Below are 25,645 nucleotides of genomic sequence, written 5' to 3' on the forward strand. Positions count from 1 at the left end.
GATAATACCAGTGTTGATGGTGACTTAAGCTCTGTACCCTGCTGACCGTCTGTGACCATCAGGTGTTTTTCTGGATGTAGAGAAAAAGAGCAGTGAAAAAAGGGTGTTCCTCCATTGTGCTTGTCTATTTGTATAAAAAATATGGTCACTCAATATAGCTTCTTTATTAAAACAAAAGTAGGGTCGGAAACCAGGATTTCTGGGTGAGGTTTGAGGAGTCTGTTTTAAGGACTTGGATGCTTTTTTTGTTTGATTCAGGGGGTCCTTAATTTTATAAGTATTGTGTCCCAATGGCTACTGGTTGGTGTTGGTTATTGTTTGAGAATCCGTGCCTGAAACCAGTTATAAATAGGGTGGCGATGAGGATGTGGGCAGGAGGGGATGCAGGATTAGCGCTGGATCGTGTAACTGCGGCTGTTCGCCCGTTACAGGTATAGTTAGGTCAAAAAGAGGGATTTATCCTAATCAGAGATCCTGTGCAGGAATAGGTGGAGTTAGGGTCAAATGATGATGAAGCCGGCTACGGGGCAGGCAGGGAGGACTGGTGAGGGAGGCGAGATGTGCTTTGCCTGAGGTTGTAGTAGGGAGAATTGCTGAGTAGGTCCATCAAAGTCCTTGCATCAAGGTCGGCAGAGTCAATTTGATGGATTTGATTTATAGAGGAGCAGGCTAAAATGTTGGTTAATGGAGCCCTCAGGGAGAGTGAGAGATAGCCTAATGACCATTTAAAGATAGCCTTTAAATAGCAATATTACCCCGTTCTAATGGCGTACCAGCTCTTAAAGGCCCTCTTCGGAGTCACAGGCCCAAGCAACACGTGTACGCACAAGAGGATCTATCAAATGAAACTGGTGCTCATGTAAAGCGCTCTTGATACCTGATATCTTCGGGTCTAGTTACTTAAAAGAAATTTAGCCATCCTAGTGCAGGATCTTGACAACTATATGATGCTTTGTGGATTGAGCTTGTAATGTTTTATTTCTCTTTATAAAAAGCTTGTATTTTTTTTGTGGACCTCCTAGGAGTTCCAAGTCTTTAATAAATTTTGAATTGAATTTGGGTCTAGTTTGCGCTGTATAAAATTACAAAAAAAATATATAAATTACAATATAAAAAAATAAAAAAACAAGAGAGCGAAGTCCTTTAAGTACCTTTATAGCCCAGGGTGTGGGATGGCTGTAAAGCTGTTGGAACAATAAGTGAACCTTCCATGGTCCACTGATGTGATTCATTTAAATTCGATATGATCATTCTGCATGGAGCGAGTCAGTTCATGATCATTTGTCAGTAAAGTTGGGTTTCCTCTTCTCCCACAAAGGCAGTCATCCGTTCTTCCGGATCATTGGTAGCAAATGTGGCATGAAACAGGCTCTTCTCCAACTAAGTACCATCTCCCAGCGTCACCTCAAATTACGCATTTACAGACTCCGCCATTGTCACCACCAGTAGGAATGATGGGCAATCTTCTCCCCACAACTCACAGCTTCTCAACCAGGAGCACTTTGCTAATAAGAGCAGCCCAGGTCGAGATTCTACCACCGGTGAGCACCATCACACGAGGCCGTGAGTTCAGAGAGCGCAAAGCAAAGCCGTCCCAGACTTTCATACCTGGTGCCCCATCTATATAGTACCCGCTGCCAAGGGTACCCCCGCTCGGCAGACAAATGCATAGGATTGAACATAGTGATGCACACAAAATAAAAAATAAAAAATCCACAAAAGTCCAATGACTTTGTTAAAAGCTGTTAGATCTTCTTTTTTTATTTCCAAATCTTCTTTCTTTTCTCATTTAAAATCAAACACAGCCTCAGCCAACCCGTTTTGTTCAATAAGAAACTTCTTCAGGGCTTTTTAAGGGAAGATATAAAATACAGATGTGGCATATCTTGCAAAACTTGACACCCAAAACCCACAATCCATCATCAATATATAAACAACTTATTATAAAAATGTTTTATTAAAAAAGAGATGCATGTCCGGTAGCGTCCTGGCAAAAAATCCCTTATTTGAAAAACTAAATGATTTTTCTAAGGACGTAGAAAAAGGCCTAATAACCAATACATTATTGCTTCACCATCAAATTTAAAAACAGAAAATAAGAGAAATATTTCAGTGTAAAATTAAATTGTAATTGCATTAATATAGGGCTTACTACCCTTGATGAAGCGTCAAAGCACTTTTCAGCGAGTAGCACACTACTCTGGAACCCAAAAAGGAATAGTGGTGAATTAATATAGGGAGATATGAAATTAATTTGCACAGTAGACATGTTTGTTATTTGGATTTTAACCTAAAAAAAGAACCTCACTAATAGAATATTAATCATTCAAGGGTGTCCATGTGCGCGCCCCCTCTCCTCCATGTGGGGTGCGGGGAGATTCGAACATTCCACCCACTCAAGGGAGAATGTTTTAAATTAGAAAGGGAAAAACAGAAAGGCACGCATTGATTGGAGCGTTGGCACAGGTCTGTAACTGTCGTTATTGGCCCCGAGTCACTTTATTGCATTCAGTGGAGCTCTGAACATTCTAATGTTGTTATCTGCATTTGACTTACAAAAGAGGGCGTTCACGACGCTGCGCCCCTGTCCCTTCTTCGTAACAGCTCTCTTTCTTGCACATAACCGCATCCCAGCAGCCCAGTCCTGCACAGAAGCAGGCACGCCTCCTGGCTTTGAAAAAAGTGCATTTTCTGTCGTCTCTCAAACACTTTGCAGCTCTCCTGCATTCCAAGCCGCCACCACCTACACCGAGCACGAAAAAACCCGATTCGTCAAATTTCACGAGCTCGGATCCCACGCCCTTCCTTCTCCCTAGCGCCTGGGGCTACTGAGTCTGCAACCAGCGCTGTACGGAGAGGTTGCGTTGCCTCCCCCTACTTGTAGTTCACCTGAGTAACTAAGTGCATGTGAGATGAGGAGCGCAGCACATGGTTAAAAGGCGCAGCACTGCACAGCTACCGAGAGCGCAGCAGGGCTTCACGCGCAGAGCACGTGTTGATTCACCTGTGGTTCGTTAATTAAAGACGAATAAATTAACAACCTGCTCACTTCAGCATCAGAGATGCGCACAATGCACATCATTAAAACATAGCGCACGATTTAAATCATAATAAAAAGCCACTTTTAGCCTCGCTGGCCTCGGGCCGCAGGCCCCTGCTCTGCGGTTATCAGATCAAACCGGGCACACGCGAGCTGGACCAGTACTGCCAGGGCTCCCGTGGGTGCGGGGCAGTCTGCACCACTAGCGCCTTTATTTATTTATTTGATGCAGTTTTATGTAGCGCGGACTTTACCCAAAGGTGTCAGAGCGCTTTACAGTAGAACCAAGAACGTTACACGAGGAAATATACTTACTTACAAATTACAAAATACAACAAGGAAGAAGAAAAAGTTAAATAAAACTGTAGAAGGGCGGTCACTCAAAAGGCACTCTGGGATTCGGCGACTTGACTCCCACTCCAGGCGCTCAGAGGTATCCACGGGCTCACCCCCTTTCTGGTGGGAAAGAGAGGGGGCGCACAGGCCCTTGCAGGGGGAGAGAGGTGATGCTGCCCCTCCCCCAACGGAACGTGACCTGGGCCTGGGGCGTGTTTCCTTCACGCCCCCCTCTCCTGTGACCTCTGCCCCTGACCCCGCCCAGCTCTAGCTATGGAGAGAGGAGATGTCACATTTTACAGCCCCGGGCTACACGTGCGAAGGAGGGAGGGAGGTGTGTGTGTGTGGAGGGGAGGGGGCGGAGGGGGGGGGGGCACTGTAGGCAGGGCGCCACCCTCTTATGAAAGGACGCGCAGAGGAAGTGCCCTTCAGCCTCAGAGAATCTTTTATTTTTATTTTATTTAATGCGATTTTATATAGCGCTAACTTTACCCGAAGGTGTCAGAGCGCTTTACATAAAAACCAGTTGCAAAACATAAGGACTAAGGATTACATGTGTTAGATAAAAGATACAAACAGTGTAGAGTCACACAAGGAAGAGATATAAACAGAAAGAAGAGATGCCAATGGATATACTCTAAGAGTCACATAGGAATGGTAGAGACTACAAAGGTCTACTGCATATGCTAGTGCTTAGAGTTATCCGACAATTCTTACCCGAGCCAGCACGGTAGCCAGACCCAGCCTTTGCTGAGATAGCGCCCTGGCCGGAGAGAAATGTGGCACCCTCGCTGATGGCAGTGCATTAAAGGAGGCAGCAGGGGACCCCTTGTATGTTCACTGGTCAGTACCTGGATGAGCAGGGCCTGACCCCTGAACACAAACCTCACCGGACCTCCCCAGCTCACCTTTAGCCTATCTTGTGTACATTTTGTAACGTACCTGGTTCTTTTGTAAAGGGCTCCCACACCTTCGGGGTAAAGTTTGCGCTATATAAAACTGCATTAAATAAACCTAAAGCACCCATAGCTGAGCTGCTTCGCACAGATGATGCTTTTGTGGATGTGTGCCAGCAGGGGTCAGAGGGTGAAGGGAAAGCAAGGAACTGGGCTGAAAGGGTGTTAAAAACATCCCCTCTATATGATAATGAAGGAATAAAACCACTTTTAACTGGCAAATCAGACAGAAACAAAGACACAGCCATGGGCAGCCCCTGTAACATCCACTCCGGTTTCAGCGCCTAGACACTGGCATACAAAGCAAACACAAGGAGATGATGGAAGGCACGATTAAACTTTTCCAACACTCACCCCCAGTCCAGATCTGTGTTGAATCCATCATCATTCTTTAGCTCACTCCGCCACCAAAGTTCAGACCCAGCCATATGTAAATCAGTCTTGACCCTGTGCCTCATGGCAACAGTCCAGCCCGAACTGCCAAGCCAGGTCCTCCCTGGACTGGAAACAAGCATCCTGGACCGGTTTCGGGGTAACACCCCTCATCAGCCAGGCTAGCTTGAATCCAGTGGCAAGGGACCCACGTCTGCGCATACCCTACCAACTTAGGGCAAACAAAGCAAACCCAAGGAGATGATGGACGGAGCGCTGAAACTTTTCAGACACCCCCAGTCACAGATCTGGGTGGAATCCATCATCGTTCTTTAGCTCGCTCCGCCACCTTCATGCCACTGGAAGGAATCTAGCCTGGCTGATGAGGGGTGATGCCCTGAAACCGGTCCTAGGATGCTTGTTTCCAGTCCAGGGAGGCCTGGTCTGGCAGTTCGGGCTGGACTGTTCCCATTGGGTGCAGGGTCAAGACTGATCTGCACATGGCAGGGTCTGAACAGGAAAGGCATGGGGAGCAAAAAAAGATGGATTTAGGCCCATATCTCTGTACTGGGGTGAATGTTTGACATTGTGCAGAATTCTGTCCATCAATTGTTCTTTTTGCATTTGACACAGGCATAGACTGTCCCTATTCTGTAAAATCGAGACCTGTTTCAGCGGCTAGACACAGTCTCGTACTGTCCAATGTGTTGTTTACCCCTCTGGAGATGTGACCTCCAGACTGGGCACAGCCCTTCAGATGCCTTCCTTGCTCATTCTTGGGCACCTTAAAATGTTAGGTTTTCACTCTGCTTGTCCTGTTCCTAAAAGAAAAAATAAAGAAACGCAACCTCTACGCCTCAGTGGCGAGTGCTGCTCAAACAGGCAGACTATTAGAGCTGATATGGGAACAGTAACCACACCATCAGATCGAGGATTCGGTGAAAGCATCATGTGAACTGCTCAGCATTTAACAAAACAGAGCAGAATAAATATGTACTTTTCAGATCTGGTTAAACACACAGAAACCCATTTGCCTGGCACACGGTGGGCGGAGAACCCCTCAATCCGGCGGCAGGGCGACACTCTGGACCAAACCGATTTCCGTATTCTTTTTAATTCAAATCTTTTTTATTGAAGATTGGACAAAAAGAAGCAAGACAATACACAAAATTCTTCAGCATATAGATGGATGCGTTAATGGCACAATGACGCTTACAATAATGAACTGAACTGGACTGAACTGAACAGAAAAAGAGTAGGGAAGGGAAAGAAGGAATAAGAGAAGAAAGAAAGAAAGAGGGAAAAGAGAGAAGAAGAAAGAGGACAGATGTATCAATATGTCAATTGCAATCGGTTTACAGAAGCACGTGGCGCGTTACAGGTAACAATAAGTATACATTAAGCATTCAGGTAACAATAAGTATACGTTAAGCATTCAGGCCAGGAGAACATTGAAACCTGGAGAGCTTTGGAACGTGGAAACTTGGGGTCAAGCAGAGATACTATAGTATATGAAGGCAGGCAGTCTGTTGAATGTTGTATCATGGAGGCTCAAAGTGGGAGGATGATGCGTCCAAGGAGGACCACAGTTTTTTGTTGGAAGGCTTCCATGTGGCTGACTGCAGTGCCGGATTGTCTGCCCCTCTCAGGAAGGAGAGCCATTCCAGCCATATTTTGAAGTTGACTTCAGCAAAATTCTTCCATTTACAAAGAATAACCTTACACGCCAGTGTCAGCATGATATCTAGCAATTGGCGGTCATGAATGTCAGGCAGTTGTGATTCCAGGGGGAGCCAAGATGACATATACAAATTCCTGAACGGGTGTGATTCCAAGTACTTGTTGGATATACACAAATATTTTACCCCAAAATGATCTCAATAGGGAACACTCGAAGAGCATGTGTGCCAGGTCTCCAGGTGTAGCCTGGCAGTTCCAGCAATTGGGCGTATCCTTCAAATTACATTTAAACAGCCTTTGAGAGTCCAAAACGCTCTGTTCAACAGCATATATTTAGTTTGACATAGAATTGGGGACACCTTATTTGATAGTGCAGTTTTGTATATTACCTCCCAATCAATCGAGATACCTGTCGAGTTATGTTCCGACTCCCACTTGTTTTCAATTAAGTTATGTGCTTTCTTTGGCAAAGGGAGGAGCAATTTATATATTCTGGACACAAAATGGTCAGCATTATACAATATCCGGAGACGTGTCAGCAGCCAAGGTGAATCAGTAGTGAGGGACGTTTAGAGATGGCGACCTTCAGTTTCAAAAATTGGTAGAATTCTATGGGTGGCAAATTACATTTCCCTTGCAGCGTCGAAAAAGGTATGGGCATACCGTTTTCATAGAGGTCATTCACCATATGGATACCATGTTTAGCCCACAACTCCCAGTAAAGGGTTTGCCCCTCTATCCGAAACATAGGGTTATGCCATATTGAGACTAGGGTAGATTTCTTAATCACCGAATCTGTTTTATGTGACTGGTCAAGCCTGAGGAGCGCCCTTTTAGTATTTAGTAGGATGTATTTGGAGTGAGGTAAATGGGTTAAGTCCATGCTGAGGAGAGCCGGGAGGGGTGCATGAGCCACTAACGATCGCTCAATAGATAGCCATACTGGAGTATAAGATGGAGAGTCAATTAGCCAAAGAGCCCCCTGCTTACAAAGGAAAGCCGTCTGGTAGTTTCTGAACGAGGGTAGGCCCAGGCCGCCCCTTTCTTTCGCTAATTGCAACTTTTTCAATGATATCCTGGCTTTTTTCCCTCGCCACAGAAACTCTCCAAACAGTCTATCCACTTTTTTGATGAAGTCTTCGGAAAAAGTAATTGGGAGCATGCTAGCCAGATAATTAACCAGAGGTGTGCACATCATTTTGAGGGTCTCGGCCCTGCCCCACCAGGACAAAAACTTGGGCGACCAGCTATCTAGCAACGTAGCGATCTTTGTTAATGTTAGGCCCTCATTTACCTTTAAGGTTGTTATTAAGTCTTTCTCAAAATCTAGGCCTAGATATTTAAAAGCTTTCGGTTGCCAAGTGAGGCCAGATGAACCTAGTAATTCTCTACTTCCGATGTTATTTAACAGCTTGACTTCCGTTTTGTCTTTATTCAGCTTGTACCCTGAAACTTTAGAATACTCGCTAATTACGTCCATTAATGCCGGGATAGCCTCGTCAGCCTTCTCCGTTAGAATGAGCACATCGTCAGCGTAGGCTGTTAATTTCACAGTGCAATCATCAAACGGAATGCCAGCAATGGTCTCGTTATTCCGGATATGATATAGGAAAGGTTCTATCGCTAGTAAAAACAGAGACGGTGATAGCGGGCATCCTTGTCTCGTTCCTTGTTTCAAGCAGAAGGATGAAGAAAAGGAACCACCCGCTCTAACTCTGGCTGTCGGACCGGCATATAAGGCCATTACCAGTTTAGTAAATGTCGTCCCCAAGTTAAATTTGTGTAGAACTGCCTCAAGGAAGGTCCAATCAACCTTGTCGAAGGCTTTCTCAGCGTCTAATGTAATTGCCACTGTGGGGGTATTTAGAAGTTTCGCTTTTTCTAGGGCGTGGGCTAACACTCTTGTGTTATCGCTAGATAATCTGTGTTTTAAAAAGCCTGCTTGGGATGGATGTACGAGGTTAGGGAGAACTTTCTGTAATCTGGTTGACATAATCTTCGCTAGCAACTTACAATCCAGATTAATCAGGGAAATTGGTCTATAATTTTTTGGCAACGATGGGTCTTTACCATCTTTTGGAAGAACTGCGATAGTCGCCTCTGCCAGAGTCCCCCTCACTTCACCTGACTCCGTGAATTCATGGAAAACATGCAGAAGGGGTCCCGCTAGATCTGCCGCAAAACTTTTGTAAAATTTAGCTGTAAAGCCATCAGGGCCAGGCGCCTTCCCACATTTCAATCCTCTGATCGCCTTCTCCACCTCCCCGATTGTGATCGGTTCGTTAAGGCTATGTTGTTCCTCCGAACTTAGCTTTGGCAGATCACACTCCTGCAAGTACCCCTGAATTTTATCTACATCAACTGAGTCATTTTTAGCATACAGGTCCTCATAAAAGTCTTTAAAGACCTCAGTTATTTTTTGGGGATCAGAGTGGTTTACTCCCTCCGAGTCCTTTATGACATTAATAGAATTCCTCTGTACTTTGAATTTCAGGTATGCCGCCAAGCTTTTACCGGCCTTGTTAGATTCGCAGAGTTTAAAATTTCGCCTCCTGGTCAGCCATACTCCCGCCCTTTCGCTAACTAGCTTATTATATTCATATTTTTTATTAGTCATAGTATTAAGTGTTTCCCGATCCCTTGTTAATTGGTGTCTGTTTTCCAGATGAGCTATTTCTGTCTCCAGCTTTTCGAGCTGTGCATTACAGTCTCTGTTCATTCCCGAACGGATTTTGATACACACCCCCCTTAAGGTACTTTTCAACGCCTCCCATCTCGTCAAATCTGAGGTGTCCCCTCTCCTGTTTAGATCCAAGTATGATCGGATGGCTTTTTGGATAGTGGCCCTATTTTGTTCTTTGTTTAAAGTTTCTTCATTAAATCTCCACGATGTCTGTTTAGGGGAGGGTTTAATGTTGCTGATGGAAAGGGAAATGCAGGAATGATCTGACAGTACTCTCGGTTCTATTGAAGTATCCTCTATTCTTGCAACCCCATTCTGTGTGAGAAGGATGTAGTCGATGCGAGAATACGAATCGTGAGGGGAGGAGTAAAAAGTGTAATCTCTGTCAGTAGGGTTCTGTATTCTCCATGTATCAACCAGATTAAAGCGTTGACACAGTTTAACGAAAGCATTATGTGATTTGGTTGGTTTAAACACACACTTCGAGTCCCTGTCCAGGGTAGGATCAAGTGGAAGGTTAAAGTCTCCCCCTAGTATATGTACCGCCGTGTCAGGTATTGTTTCAATCTGTTTGACTAAGTCTTGCCAGAAATTGAGATCATTAGTGTTAGGTGCGTATATATTCGTGACAAAGAATTCTGTGTGGTCTTTGGCAAGTTTTACTGTAACCCAGCGTCCCTTTTCGTCCGAGGATGAAGACAATAGTTCTATCTTGGATCGTTTCGATAAAAGTACCAGAACCCCATTCTTTTTGCCAAGCGCACTGGACCCAACAACCTCCGAAAAAAACTTATTGCGTATGGTATAAAACTGTTTAGAGTCTAGTTTAGTCTCCTGCATTAGAACGATGTCCCCCTTCTGTCTACGTACATAGTCTAATATCTTTTGTTTCTTTATGGGTTGGTTCAAACCTTTAACATTCATAGACAGAATTTTTAGCTGATCAAGGGAGGTCGTTCCAAGCGGAGTGTTAAGCGTAGGGTGAAGCATTTATAACATTACATGTAACATTAGTACCTTATAATCCCCAAGCAGTGTCGTGCCATACACCATCCTATATGAGGAATGGTCTGTCTTTACCATTATGTGGCTACATTTACTGGAACCATGAGCTGACGCAGGTGCATACAAGTATAGTATGTGAGTAAACCATGTCCGTATATACAAACACAGCGTGTGGACGATACAACTTGTCCAGTCAAGAGAAAAGGGATAGATTGTAAGAAAAAGGAAAAGCAAAGAGAAAGGAGTAAGAGGAAGTAAAAGTAAAAATGCAAACCATAACACACAACACACACCCCCCCCTTCTCTCCCCATCCCCCCACCCCACCCACCCCAACTGTCGTATAGAAGCATGGCGACGCGAGGAAAACCGCAGTGGCCCTCCCGTCCATAATAATTTTGCATAAACATTGGAACAACTATGTAAGGTGTATATGACCATTCACAATAGCAGTGAGAACATTGAAATTGTATAATGTAACCAATAAAGTACCAATAAAGTACCATTAGAGAACAACCCTAACCAACTTATTTAAACAGAGCCATTGTTCAAGGTTGCAGCAATAGGACGATAAGTAGAATTTAGCATAGAGGCCCATGAGGACCCTTGTAGGGCATTATAGCATCATATCCTTCATCAAGAACCATCTAAGAAGAACTAATAGATTCTAGGTCTATTTACTGTTGGCAAGTTGCATAAACAAGATCAACAAACTGTCAACGGACATTCGAGTATCGTTCGCATAGTCTAAGAGACAGTGAGTCTCAACACGGCCGTGCTGAGATCTGAGACTTGATCAGTGCTGACGGAACACGTCGATGAGCCGAGACATGTAATATTCAGATCATCACTGATTATACCACTTTGTACTAACAACAACATGAACAAAAAGTGAAGATCAAGGAGATTACCGGAACGTTGAGCCAAGCATTTACGACATATTACCATTAATGGTAGCACTACCAGTGACTTCCAGTGTCTGTCGGTAGCTGCGGAAATGGGACCCAATCCGGCAGATGTCAGACCTGTCAGGCCTATCAGTGCCGCAGTCCCATCAGGGTAAAGAGAGTCAATTAACCACATCAACTCTTAGAATTGTTCATTTGTAACCTGAAGCCGAGGTTGTCTGGTTATCTGGGTTGCTGGTCTCCATGTTGCGTTCCATGTCGCGTTCTTCCAAATCTCCAAGTACGCTTTTAAGTTTCATAGGGTCTGTGAAGTAATGAGACGAACCATGTATTGTTACCCTGTATTTTGCCGGGCCTACAAAGCCAAATTGGTATCCCTTCGACTTTAGTAGTGGTCGTAGAGCTAAGAAGGCTTTTCTGATCTCCACAGTCTCCTTGCTATAATCTTGAGAGATATAGATCTTTGCGTCCCTCCACAGGATATGATTGTGTTTCCGAACAAATGCAAGTATTTGCTCCACATGTTGATAGCGCAATGGCTTACAGACGATGGGCCTTGGTCCTTTTTGCGTCTTGGTGATTCTTCCTGGCACCCTATGTGCTCTGTCGAATTCCAGAGGGTTGGCGAAAGTTAGGTTCGTTGCTTTAGCAAACCATGATTCCAGGAACTGAACGCACAACCCTTCTGAATCCTCGGATCCCTCCGGAACCCCAAAGATGCGCAGGTTCCCTCTTCTATTTCTATCCTCCAATTCGGCTAGTCTCCTAGTAGTTTGGTCAGAGGAGATGTGCAGGTGTTTCAATGCCTTTGAGGTCCTAACCTCTATGTCTTCCAAACGACTGATCCTGGACTCTGTTTCTGTTAAGCGCACATTGGTATCTCTGATATCTTGGCGGATCGCCACCACTTCCTCTTTAGTGACCTTAGCTAGGTCTTTCACTTCATCCAGCCTATTCAATATCATATCAAGTGCATCCGGAGTGACTTTCTTTAGTTTATTCGGCGATCCCGGATTCGAGTGATCCGATTTGAGTCTTTTGAGGGTACTCTGATCTTTGGTCTCCATCATGATTGCTTAGATCCTGGCACGGAGCCCTGAGTGTTCCTCTTGGCAAGTATGTGTGGTTGAATAGCCAGCCCAGATGTATAGAAGAGAGTGATCGGTGAGATTTCGGTTTACCGGTGGCTATAACCCTTCCACAATTGGGACCGGAGGTACAGGCGTCTCAAGCTCACACTCTGGACGTGCACGTGTAAGGTGTAGTATGATTGGAAGGATCACTATGGGGAGACCATTGTCCCAGGCACTAATTATCCTTGTGAATAGCACTGTTGCTTTGGGGAGCTTACTGTGGACTTATATCAGGCAGTCTCAGCGTGACAACATTAAGCCCCCTTGGCCAGGTTGGAAATCATTTGACGAAATCATTATGGCATTGGAAAGCTCTTCGTGGTCACATGTCAGGCAGGCAGTTCAGGCATTCAGCGCGCACATAGATCCCCCATGACCAGGTCAGAAATGTGCACTTATTTCCCCCAGTACATTTGTCAGCATTGCTCACCTGGCGCTTTAATCAGTTTATGTGTGCAGAAAATAGTGTGGGAGCAACTTCTTCTCGAAGTTTCAGGCATTACTGAATGGCGGCCGCCATCTTGGTGAAGGTGAATGAAGCCCCGACATGGCCGACATCTCGTTTTGCAGCCCAAAAATATCGTAGAACGCTGCAGCCTCCACTGATCCCAAATACCTTCGTTACGGCGGATTTCAACCCCTTTGCTGGGTATTGCACCGTTCTTCACTTTCTCCCCTCTGTTCGCGCTGTTCGCGCCGTTCGCGCTGTTGCCTCCATGCGCGTCCGGAGCCTCATGTGGTGAAACTCCCGATCCGTCAAAGGAGCGGCTACGTGAAGCAGCTCACTGCACGCAGAAAGCACTCCGGTGCTTGGATCTCTGGTCGTATCACTGCGACCGGTTTAGGAAAGTGTCCCAATTCTTGATAGAAGGGCTCGTTACGGGAGGAGAGCCGTTCTAACCCGCCATCTTCCCCGGCGTCCAAGCCACGCCCCCGATTTCCGTATTCTACATTTATATTATATTCTTCGTTTCTATTTACTGTTTGCTGTTTTTTTCTGATACTAAGTACCTGTTACCCTGCTGACAGAGCCAGGCATGGGGAGGCAGGCATCTGGTATCCTGAAGAAAATGGTGCTTTCTTCTGCTATCCAAATGGACATAGATAGACCAGCCACATCTGTGCCCATCTCGGTTCAGGTTTGTGTAGCTTGAAACATCTGCCTTCTAATGCATTTTGTTAATTGAAACATCAGGTCAGTACAATTCATTCTACAGACTATTGACTATTGACCACGGACTTGAAGCACAATACAAATGGTGATGCCTCCTGGGACTTGTGCATATCGGTTCACAATATATATTTACATATTTGACGTTTTTAATAATGTAAATTAGACCTACCCCACACAAAATGCATACATATATATTTTTTGTAGGCACAGGGATATTAAGTGATTTGCACAGGATCATAAGATGTTGAGCCGATGCCAAGACTGGAACCAGGTTCCTCAGTGGCAAAGTCATCAGCTCTGGTTGTTACGCCACATCTTTCCCCCTAAAACACTTTAACCGTACATCAAACCATTCTGTGGCCACCCACGCAGTATTTTCAGTGATGTAATAATGTTAGATTCATAGCAAGCCAGAATGTCAAACTGCTGTCTAAATAAAGCAATTGAAACGGAAAAAACTTAAATGATAGAAATGTCATACCAGTCAGTGCTTCACCCTAAGCTAACTTTGCAAGATTATTTGTGAACAATTTCCAATCACAAAGCTACTCTGTTGTTGTTGTTATACAGCTAATATGCAACTGATGGCAACAATTCCTCACGTATATTTTTGCAGCAGTAATTTTCCAAACTAAATAGAATTTTTGAAACTAAGGTAGAAAGAGGGCACCATTTTGTTGTCAAGGAGAAAGTAGCAGACTGAGGGAAAAAGATGGAAACATTGTTTTGTTTACTACCATATACTACCCATCATGTCATTTCCTTCTTGCCATAACTTCTTTTTTTTACAATGTGTAAGTCATAGCTCTTGCTCCTTTTAGGTCGAGAAAATCCCTGGTTTTCCCAACTTCCGGGGGTCTGTGCGAATCTAGACTGCGAATCTAGACTGAGGTGTATGCGATTGAATTACATTTTATTGCAAAGACAAATCATAGCTTTGTAGCTAAAGTAAAAAGTAAACAGTTTATCAAACTGGTGGATCGGTACATTGTTAATTTTATGTTTTTCTTTTGCTTATCAAGCAACATTATTCGATGCTTCCTGTACAAAATGTGGCACCATTGTTCCACTGTTGTAAAGCTTACGAAATTAAGTATGGCAGGCTAAAACAAGCATTTACAATGCAATAGGTCCTGCAATTGAGAGTTTTTGAGCTAATGGCATTGTAAATGGCAATGAGTTTTATAAAAAAATTAAAATGCATTGTCATTTTTAATACCAATTGTTCAATCTTTTTCAAAAGCAATACCTATTGTATTGCGGAGCGCAGTGTCCGTAAAGCGGGCGCCCCGCTCATTAAAGTTGAAAAAGAATGAGCTCAGTGTCCCTGTAGTGGGCACCATGCTCATTACAAAAGTAAAAAAAAAAAAAAATAATGAACCCGAGCGCGGTGTCCCTGAAGTGGGCGCAGCACTCAGTATAAAAGTGAAAAAACAGTTTTTTGAAACCGAGCGCTGTGTCCCTGAAGCGGGCACCGTGCTCAGTATTTAATAATAATAATAATAAACAGCGCGGTGTCCTTGAAGTGGGCACCGTGCTCAGCATGCAAATACAAAAACAACAAAAAGTAGCCGCCATTATCCCCATCAGTGTCCTAAAACAAAATTGTGCTCACCCACTAGAAAAAGCCGACTGTGTAGCAAGCCAAGTAAAAGGTCCAGACGTTATGGGCGTTAACAAATGCAGACAAGGCGGTACTAACCAGCCTTTTTACAAATCAGAAGCCACCAATAAAGAAGGGCACTGACACAAAGCCAATGACAAATGTGGGCGGGGCAGCTAGTGCATACCCTAATACATCATGCCTCCCAGAGCGACCAGCGCATGCATGCTGCTGCTAAGCTCGACCTAAAAATGGAGGACTACCATCAGTTCGTGACAGCAAGTCCTAAGAAACATGACCACATTATGCTAATGATACCGGACTACCTCCGTTACACTAACTATACACCTAAACTACTGTAGAAAAAGGCAAAAAACCAAACACCAGTACCTCTCTCAACTGCGAGAACTATTGGCTTTATCAGTGCTTGTTATTCTAGCTTGGAGTGGTGGCTGCTGTCTCAGTGGGCTTGGAGTGGTGCGTTGGCTAGGTCACGGGTGTTGACAGCTAGCTTTGGCCAGATTTTCCCATCGATTTGCAGCAAACCTACTCATTTATTCATTAGATGGTGATAATTAGGGCTCTCATTTTGTCAAGATGGGTTAATTTTTTATGATTTAAAGTTTGTAATATAGAAGATTGTGACAGATTGTTTTTTTTATCCCATTCAGGTTAGAATGTTCTTTAACCCCTTCGATGCTGGTGACGGAACCGTTCCGTCATCAGTCACGGCTGAGCTGTGCTGATGACGGAACGGTTCCGTCACGACCGCGCCCTGTTCTGGAATGTCCAGCACAGGGGCGGAATCGGTGCCGCGGTCAAGGTGTTAAAGCTATCGTAAATGTCCTTTGTTTCAATACATTATTCTTTAAATAGAAAAGGATTATTCCCCAATCGTGTATCGGAGCGCTGTGACGCGGCAGTCAGATGACACATTAATACAATATAAAACCCCCTGAGCAGACAAGACTGGGTAAGCCGGCCACATTTAGCGTTGGTCACCCCAGAGGCACACAAGGCGCAAGGAGGGCACATACAATAGAAATGTCTGCTTGCGTCAGTACAGTGTCTGGCTGCCTCTAACACACATTTCTCATTTGTCACAGGTCTGGCTGCGGACGTCTGATTGGATCCATGTGCCTGAGCCCTGGGGACGTGCTTGAGACTGCCATGCTGTGAGCCCCTCCTCGTGTGGTGAGCGCCTCTCTTGTATTTATGAACAGGGATCAGGACTGGTCTGGGAACCCAAAGCAACCCTGGCAAATATTATCAGACCAGGCATAGCAAGTGAGCCTGACCACTACAAGGGGGCTTGGGAAGGGGGTGGGGAAAAAGGGCAAAAATGGTGCATTCTACAACACATTTTCCATTGTGTGTGTGTGTGTGTGTGTGTGTGTGTGTATATATATCTACAATTGTATTACTTTTTAAATCTTAGTAAATGATGACCTTACAGTGCATCAGGATACAGCGATCTTTATTGGGGTTCTTCAATGATTTCCTCACCATCACCTCCAACTGTGTCTCTCATCTCTCTCTATAGCCCCTCTCTCACATGTATTTCATTTGTTTTATAGCACCTCTCATACAGGTGTAGGGTGTCGGAGCCTTTTACAACACACACACATAGAGAGACAATGATTCATACATGTGTAATCAGTGTATAGAAAATGTGACATAAGCCATAGGGGACTACAAGGTGTAGGATTCACTTCCTCCATACTGGGCAGCATTGTTTAAGAGTGCTTGGTCTGGAGAAGCACAAACTCGTGATTCAGAACATAACACAGTGGTTAGGGTTGACTTTACTAATAAGAATGTATTTCTACCCAAACTCTTTTTTATCAAAATTAGTATAATGAAAGACTGGGGGAAAACATAACTTTCTAACCTAGATACTGATTGTAACTTATGAACTGCACAGTAATAACAATCATTGGAAATGCAATAGGTCTCGCATTAGGAAAGTTTGAGCTATTGGTCTTATAAATGACATTTTTTTTATTTGTTTTGTTTTTTAAAATAGCTAAATTAATAGCTTTGTCATTTACAATGCCAATAGTTATAACTTTCGCAAATGTGAGACCTATAGCATTTGTAATGCAACATGTTTTGTATTTACGTGACTTAGATGTATTGATATTACAAATAACAATGCTTTTGATTTATTTAAATAATGAATACTTAAATAATGTATTTAATTTGTAATGGCAATAGCTTAAACTTTTGTAATTAACTTTTGTGAAGATTATGTTCAGTGTTTTTTATTGTGACGAAAATTCAAGAACAGAAGTGAAATATTAACATTTTTTTGTGATTTGTAATAAAGCTTGAAAACAGCTTGAAACATTGAAAGAACATATTTGAACCAGTGATGCTGTGGTGGTGCTGAGTGATGCTGTGGTGGTGCTGTGGTGGTGCTGTGGTGGTGCTGAGTGGTGCTGTGGTGGTGCTGACTGATGCTGTGGTGGTGCTGACTGATGTTGTGGTGGTGCTGAGTTGTGCTGAGTTGTGCTGTGGTGGTGCTGAGTGGTGGTGCTGAGTGGTGCTGTGGTGGTGCTGAGTGATGCTGAGTGGGAGATGGGGAGAGGGAGAAAAAGGAGAGCAGGGAGAGCGAGAGGGTAAAGAGAGGGAGAGAGGAGAGAGAGGAGAGAGAGAGGGGGAGAGAGACTGAGACGGGGAGAGAGGAGAGAGAAGAGAGGGAAAGGGAGAGAGGAAGAGGGAAGTGAGGGAAAGGGAGAGAGGGTAGAGGGAGGTTATGAAGAGATTGGGAGGACGAGAGCGAAGGACTGAGGGGAGAGAGAGGGGAGGGAGAGAGAGAGGAGAGCAGGCAGAGGGGGAGATGGAGAAAAAGGAGAGCAGGGGAAAGGTAAAGAGAGGGAGAGAGGAGAGAGGGGGGAGAGAGGGGGAGAGAGGAGAGAGAGGGTGAGAGGAGAGAGGGGAGAGGAGAGAGGAGAGAGGGAGAGGGTGAGAGAGGAGAGAGGGAGAGGGAAGTGAGGGAAAGTGAGAGAGGTAGACGGAGAGAGGGAGAGTGAGAGAGTGAGGGGAGGGAGAGAGAGGGAGGACGATAGGGAAGGAGGGAGAGGAGAGGGAGTGGAGTGAGAGAGGGAGAGAGAGAGAGGAGAGCAGGGAGAGGGATAGAGGAGGAGAGAGTGAGAACCATTTTATCGACGTATGTTTGCTGGCCCGGAAGTGGTGTATGCGTGCACGGTCTGCTCTTTTTGGAAGCACATACTCGTGCGTGTGGCACGCCCCTGCTCGCTCCCGCAAGGTGGATGCCGCCACAAGCATGAGTATGTGCTTCCAAAAAGAAAAGAGCGGCGGCTAAAGGTCCTCCAATGCAGAGCATGCGCGCTGCATAGGTGAGAGGGGAGAGAGTATTTAAAGTGCCAGACAGAGACCAGTAGCAAAGGGATAAAACGGACATTTGGAGTGCTACATTAAATTGTCAAAGGGTTACAAACATAGTATAAAGTGTGGAGAGACCGGAGCAAGAAATTAATATATTCCAACAAAAAAAGTACACAAAAAAAATAGTAAAAGATAGGAGATAGACCGATCTCTAGCTAAAAACAGCACAGGAGAGGAATTTGGGAGGGGAAAGTCTAATATCTTAAGGTCATAAACGCAGTGAAAGGGGGAAGGGGGAGACCTGCGAGAGAGACATTAAAATATCGGAGGGGAAAAAACACTGAAGGTGGAAGCGAGATAAGAGAGAATGATCAAAAACAAACAAAAGTAGTAGTAAATGGGAGATGTTAAAGAGGCCAGCATCCCAAGACATTAAATAAAGTACAAGAATGCTGCAGAATCGAAACATTAAATATTCCAGAGGTATAACATCGTAGAACAAAGAGTCAATATGGGTATGACAGTTAAATACCTCATGTATACACACCATAGAAAATGAACAGGACAGCCATAAGAAAGACATGTAAATATCTAACAGTCATGAATACATTACCGGAGGAAAGAAACACAAACATCAGCGGCATAAACAAAACAGAATAGCAAACCAAACACGGAATTCTCTATGGATACACATACATACATACATATATATATATATATATATACTCACACACACACACACACACACATAGAGAGACACTCAATTAATAAAGGCGAAATGATGGAAACATTAAAATAAAATTTATATACTCCATAGCAAAGAGGAATAAGTAAATGCGAGTCATTTAAAAGCCGCGTGACGGACAAGTTCACAGGAGAGAGGGGAAATACGACTGATCTATAAATATGTGATGGGTGGAGCAGAGGACGTGAGAGACCATTATACCCTTTCACAAGCACTGTCAAAACAACCGCACAAGCTATTGTAGATGTCTTGAGTGACCCACAAACAGCAGAAAGTGAACTGAGATCAATCATAAAAGAATCCATAAACGAGCCCACTAACAGGCACGTTTATTTTGGAGATTTAATAGTAAAAACAACTAAAAATACAAAACACAGGCTTAGTACAGTTGTTGGTGTAAAAAAAAATAATTCCAGCCTAATGCAAGCGCTAAGTCACAAATGTCCAAAATCAGACAGTAAGTAAATCACAGAGATAATCAATGAATTAAAATTACAAAATTTAAAATTGACTTAATAAAACAAAAATAATAATGTATGTGTAATAACGTAATTATTATTTGCAACGCCAATAGCTAAAACTATCAGTAATGCGAGACATATTGCATTGCAAATGCTTGTTATTTAGGTGGCAAGGCCTATTTTCTGTCCCAGCCCGACCCTGCCCTACTCCTACATGGATGGACTGCTGCACACTGAGCACTGGAGACTTACACATAGCTCAGCATACACAAGTGAAAGCATCAGCTTCTAAATAGATTCTTGGACTCCTCCGATGAACATCTAGACTTAAGTCAGGAGAATACATAAGTGCGGAGGTCTCGAACGTTACCGCCTTTAAATACCGCGCTGGCTAAAAAAGTGTTTATTTCAGCACCACGGTATGAACAGAAATCTTCATAGCTCTGCCATTCTCAAGCTTGTTTACAGAAACACTCACAGAAGCGACCAGCTGAATGGAGTCACTGCTGCAAGGTGGGATCTATCAGTTGCATAAATGGAATAAAGCTAACAGATTAACACGACGTATTATTGTTGCTGATTTTGGAACTCCTACATAATATAATGCTACACACCAAAATGAACTATGCTGCTCTTCCCTGTAGTATGTGACTTAGTGAAAAAGGCATCCCATGCCAAACACAACAAAAGTCTGACACCAAAAGTCGAAACGATCAACTGTACAAAACAGAGATCAGAAAAATTGAAAGTACTGTTAGAATTAGAAACAAACTGAATGCCCATACCTCCCTTGCAACGTAACGAGTAGCTGTTCTACCTTCTTTTGCCCTTTTTGCAAACTCAATGCAAAATAATCTACAAACATTCAGACCGGCAGAAGTTCGGTACACGGAAGTAAAATTATTGGGTAAGAGGAAATGAGGAGACTGTCTGAATGAATGTGACAAGAGAACGGCCTAATAGAACAAGACGGAGGGCATTGCTGTGGGGAGGGGGGAGGAGAAATGCGTCTCGGCCGCAGCAGGGGGCGGAGCAGGGAGAGCGGCCTTTGAAGTGCACTTCACACGGCCGGCTGGCCGGCCGTGAAAGCCTTTAAAATGGGCCATTAATACTGGTGATAGTAAGTAACGCAACAGGAACTTCAACTGCTCGTGGCATCGGAATTTAAAATGGGGCATTAATACTGCTGATAGTAAGTAACGCAACAGGAACTTCAATTGCTCGTGGCATCGGAATTGCTGATTCGGTGGCACTACGCCGAGACATTTGCCAAATGGTATCTAAGACATAACATCAGTTTTACAGAAGTGCACATCAAATGACGTGTTAAGAAGGACGCGCTGAGCAGCGTTGTCTATCGGAAGCCATCACTGACTTAGTCCTGACAGGCGTACAGCTCGGGCTGTGAACATGCCAACTGCAAGAGGGCTGTGAATCTCAGAACCAAGCGGAACATCGAGTAAATGTGTGCGCAGAGTTTTTTTTTTTAAACCAATGGGAGGATTAGGAATCATCGCTGTTGTTGAGGAATTTGCTTAAAAATGTTGAGGTTATAGAAGTGCATGTTTTCGGGAAGCATTTTTCCAAAAGATGCTGAGAACAGTTATTCTTCAGTCCCCGCTCTTTGTTTCATTCTGGAAAGCTATATATATATCTATACTGGAAAAACAGACCGGCGAAAATAATGTGGCAATCTTTATTCTTCAGCCCACTGAGGGTGCATGAGGAGCGGGGAGGAGGGAGGAGAAATGCGTCTCGGCCGCAGCAGGGGGCGGAGCAGAGAGAGCGGCCTTTGAAATGCACTTCGCGCGGCCGGCCGGCCAGCCGTGAAACTGAAAGCACGGCCGGCCGTTAAAGCCTTTGATGCCGCAGGGGGTGGAGCGGCACCAAGCTGGGCAACAGATGGCTGACAATTTGATGCTGTGCACTCGCATTTTAGGTCAATGCGCTTGCGCATTGACCTAAAAGCGCACGAGCACAGCACCAAATCGCCAGTTAGTTAAAGTCTGTTTAAAGCCCTATAGTCTCGCTCCGCTCAATGCGCATGCGCATTGATAGGTCATGAGACCTAAAAAGTACTCTGTGACAAAAGTGGTAAATCACTGAGCTATGCAAATAAAATACTGTTCTGTGATCTGCATAGTAGACGTTCTTTGCAGCAGGCATATTAACCCTCTGCGCTACCTTAGACGAGTCAAAACTGCCACTGGACAAAATTCCCATCTCTCTCTTGCAGAAACAGTAATCAATGGAGTTATCGTGGCACTTTTATTGTTGCCTGAAAACTGCTGGATATAAAAGGAACTTTGCAGTGCTTTCAGAAATGATGCACTTCTACAAAAGAAGCCCCCGTTAACAAAAGTGGCCATCACCCTTCCAGCCTCCCAGGGAGAGATGCCTGATGCCCGGTACAGCCAGTCCAGCATTGGCAGGAATCGACGGCCGTAGAGCGCCTCCTTGTGACATGGAGCTGCAGTTGGTGCTTTCTGGACAGCTTTTGCTGAGCAGTTCACCCTATTAAGGCAAGAGGCGCACGTCTCTCGCTCGTTATCACCTTGGTTGATTTTAGGAGTATTGACTTGATTTTAGATAGTTAGAGGGGCTGGCCTGCAGTCCACCTTAGGCCTGGACTGGCTGGCTTAGCCTAAGGGTCAGAGATTTGGAGGTCATGAGTTAATGCTTCAGGGCGCCCATATGTTTTAGAACCATAACCCAATTTTCAGAACAACAAACTTTTGCGACCCACCTATCTTTAGTGGACATGAGGCAGGCGTTTTATTTAATGTAACAAAAGCATTGTGTGATAGCACACTGTTGTTTACAAACAGCACGTTTCGTATTGAAATGGCAACAAACTTTGCTCAGACATACTGTTTTGCTGATAAAACTATATTCCCCACGATAAAAAAACATAAGAGGCAGTTTGTCAGAAGACCTGGCCTGACATTTGACCTCTGTCTTTGAAGCAGTAAATGTGACAAGATAAATACAGAATTTAAAGGCATGTTTAGTTATTGCTTGGATTTCACAACCCATAACAAATTGGCTCACGACCCATAGTGTAGGAAACACTGGTCTGGTGAGGACTTTTGTGGCCTGTGTGGGCTGTGCTAGTCCCTGAGCAGGCGTGTACCCACTTGTAACACACTCTCATAGCAGTTGGCAGTAGTTTGTGCCTTTACTAGGCACGGTATAGAATAAAGGGTTGAATGAGTATCATTTGCACTATCTGTGTGTGACCTGTGCCGGCTGCTGGGTGGTTTGAGGGCCTTAGTGCAAAATTATCCTTGCCCTCCAACTCCACACAGTAGTATGGAGAACAAGTGGGTGCACGCTAAACAGCGGTAGACTCCTTCTGTAATGTGTAATACAAGTGTGGTTGTAAGCATGACGACACTGCCGGCATCCTCACCCCTCCCACCCCAGGTTGTCCCATTGTCCACCAGTGCCCTGTGTTTCCCGATTGTTGTGTTGTATTAGAGAGTGCTGTATTTGTTGTGCATGTTGCTTTGAGACCATCAAAAATGCACCACCACCTGCTGGTAAAACTTCTCTAAGCTCATTTTTGGGCCTTGTCGAACATTACACCAGATTCGTATAACTGTAGGCCATTTCAATTGGAACCCCAAGATGGCTTGTATGCAAGAAAGAGTCATTTTTATGGACTAAAAACAGGATGATACCATTCACAATGTTAAGAACATGATTATGTCGGCACCTGCTGCACAACATTTTAATGGTGAAGGTAACTGTTTTGCAATGTTTGATGCAAACTCTTTTGGTTTAGGGGCTGTGTTAACACAATGGCATCAAAGGCAAGAAACACACTATTGCTTTCATTTCATGCACACTTAAAGGTTCCAGAAAAAATTTAAGCACTATAGAAAAGGAGGCTTTTGGCCATTGTCCATGGAAAACGTAAAAGCGTACCTTTGGGGCAATTGCTCTGATCTCATTACCAATCATGCACCTCTTTTGTATTTAATAAGCCGTAATTGCCTTTATTTTGCTTCTTCGAGGCTTGTGAGGGTATTGTCTAGTTTACAGGAATTATACTTTGATATTAAATATATCTCAGGTGGTAACGTCTGGGTAGATTGCCTCTCACATTTACCATTAGCCGATTGTGCAGACGTGAATGATGATTCTGATGTTGCGTGTGTCGTGTCTGCTGTAGAAGCCTCTGTTTTCACTGTAGGATACATTTGTGAAGATGAGTGGTTGAGGTCTTATTATTATTGATCATGATACTGTTTTAAAGGAAGTTACAACATTTTTGGTCAATGGATGGCCACCAGTTAGAAACGTGATCCAATCAATTATCCCTTTTTAACAAATATCTTCAGTTATCCATAGAAAATGGAATTGTGACACCACAACGATTCTTTAATCCACCTTTTATCCACTCATAAACCCACAATTAAAGACAGCGTATCAAAAAGCAGTAAATAATAGACTGGAAATAAGTAAAGAGCATCTTTAATTAACAATTAGTACCACTAACAAAAAGCAGAGAATGTAACAATTTATATGTGCAAAACAAAGGAACTTATTGTGAATTGGTTTTAATTTAAAAATCTTACAGAGTTGAAGAGGGTGATTCGAGTTTTTCGGATCCTGTGTTAGTGGTGCCTGCTTCTCGCAGGGCTGTCTTGTTGAAAGATAGGGGAGCATGGCAATCCACCAGTCAAACTGAAATAATATGTGATGTATTGATTTTGTTTTGTATTCTCAAAGGTCAATTCACATTTGTTCTGCTTTTGTTTAGTTTTTTTGTTGAAAGAGATGTTGTTTTGTGTGTATCATTATTATTTTTGCAATATTTATTTATTGAAGGTTTAGCGATAATGTGACACTTCGATACAACTAGAGTCCCTAAGTGCTCGCTACGCAGGGTATACAAATAAGTACAGGCGCGGGCAAGGTCCGGCGTGTCAGAGTTGCATGGCATAGCAGGCCCACAGGTCAGTGTCCGAGCTGCAGCTGTCTAATGTCCAGACTGTCTGTACGTGGGGTGTTCAGTCTGTACTCCATATGTTTCACCACCCCGGTAAGCGAGAAGCGCACTGCACACAGGGGTGGGGAGGCAGGGGACACACAAGGGATTGTGTGTATTATTTAAAGTGTGTTCTGTTTCTCATGCATTCTCTTGAGGTTCACCTGTTGTCCTGGATGGCTGTCTCGCTTTCACTTCTATCTGGACTCAAGAGGGGTGTCTTCTTCTCTACATTACAACACCCACCATCTCTCCACCCCCGCCCGCATGCATTGCTCTAGATAGGGTGTGTGTGTGTGGGGGGGGGGGGGGGCTCTCGCCTCTTGTGTTCAGGTTGCAAGTCTCTATCTGGTATTCTGCCCCCAGTTTTGATGTTCACTACTGGGGCATTGGTCCAACTGAGCAGTTTTGAGATCTTCCTTTTGGGAAAAACCCACTGGACTACCTTACTTGTAGGTGAACCATATGTGGGATTCAAAGCCTGAGTATGTCTCGCCTACTCTGCGTCTCACACCGGGGTGGACTCTCGGTGCACCTTACACCTCACAGTGATCCCACAGTGATGACTGCATGGGCTCGCTGCAGCAAGGGCCACTCAGCATGAATGGGCCGTCTTAGCATGAATCTGCTACATTGGCTCCCGGTTGAAAAGAGGGCCACCTTCAAAGCGCTTTGTACAGCTCACGCAGCTCTTAATCTGTCTGGCCCTGAATACCTCAGAAGAAGATTCTCGTGGTACATACCAAACCGGTATTTACGATCTGTAGTCTCTTAAAAAGGGGTGGTGCCTGGAGTTCACGAGCCTCTTGGGACGGTACCAAGGCGAGTGTTTTTCGCCGAAACGCGTTGGGTGTTTCATGCGTCCGCTGACATGCTGGAACCAAATGAATAAAAGTTTATTTTGAGCACACACGCCTCTTTGTTTGGATATATGTGAGAGGCGGGACTGGAGTGCATTCGCACAGCGGCTGCTGTGCGCGGTGAGAATCAATAGTTTCCAGGGCTACCTCTATCCCTGGTCTTTGCACCACAGTATTGGGTCCCGGTGGTATGGAGGAAGGAGCTTATATTGTTATTTGTGTAAATACTGGGTCAGACAATCCCATCTGACAGTCTTACAGTGCGTGCACTTGTATACAGGGACTGAAAAAAGTAAAAACATGCATCTCTTAAGTATGTGTGAAGAGATAACAAGCTGTGTGCT

At 44.3% G+C, this 25,645-nt stretch overlaps 1 protein-coding gene across 1 annotated transcript in view; it reads left to right on the forward strand.

Annotated features, from left to right (window-relative positions):
• LOC144773580 (uncharacterized) overlaps nucleotides 1-25,645 on the forward strand; it is a 363,968-nt gene that overhangs the window by 81,343 nt on the left and 256,980 nt on the right. Inside the window, exon 2 of the mRNA XM_078658704.1 lies at nucleotides 15,995-16,082. The gene's annotated coding sequence lies outside the window, so the exon portion shown is untranslated. The remainder of the gene's footprint in view (nucleotides 1-15,994; nucleotides 16,083-25,645) is intronic.

This window comes from Lissotriton helveticus, chromosome 8 (genome assembly GCF_964261635.1).
Source record: "Lissotriton helveticus chromosome 8, aLisHel1.1, whole genome shotgun sequence".
Lineage (NCBI taxonomy): Eukaryota > Metazoa > Chordata > Amphibia > Caudata > Salamandridae > Lissotriton > Lissotriton helveticus.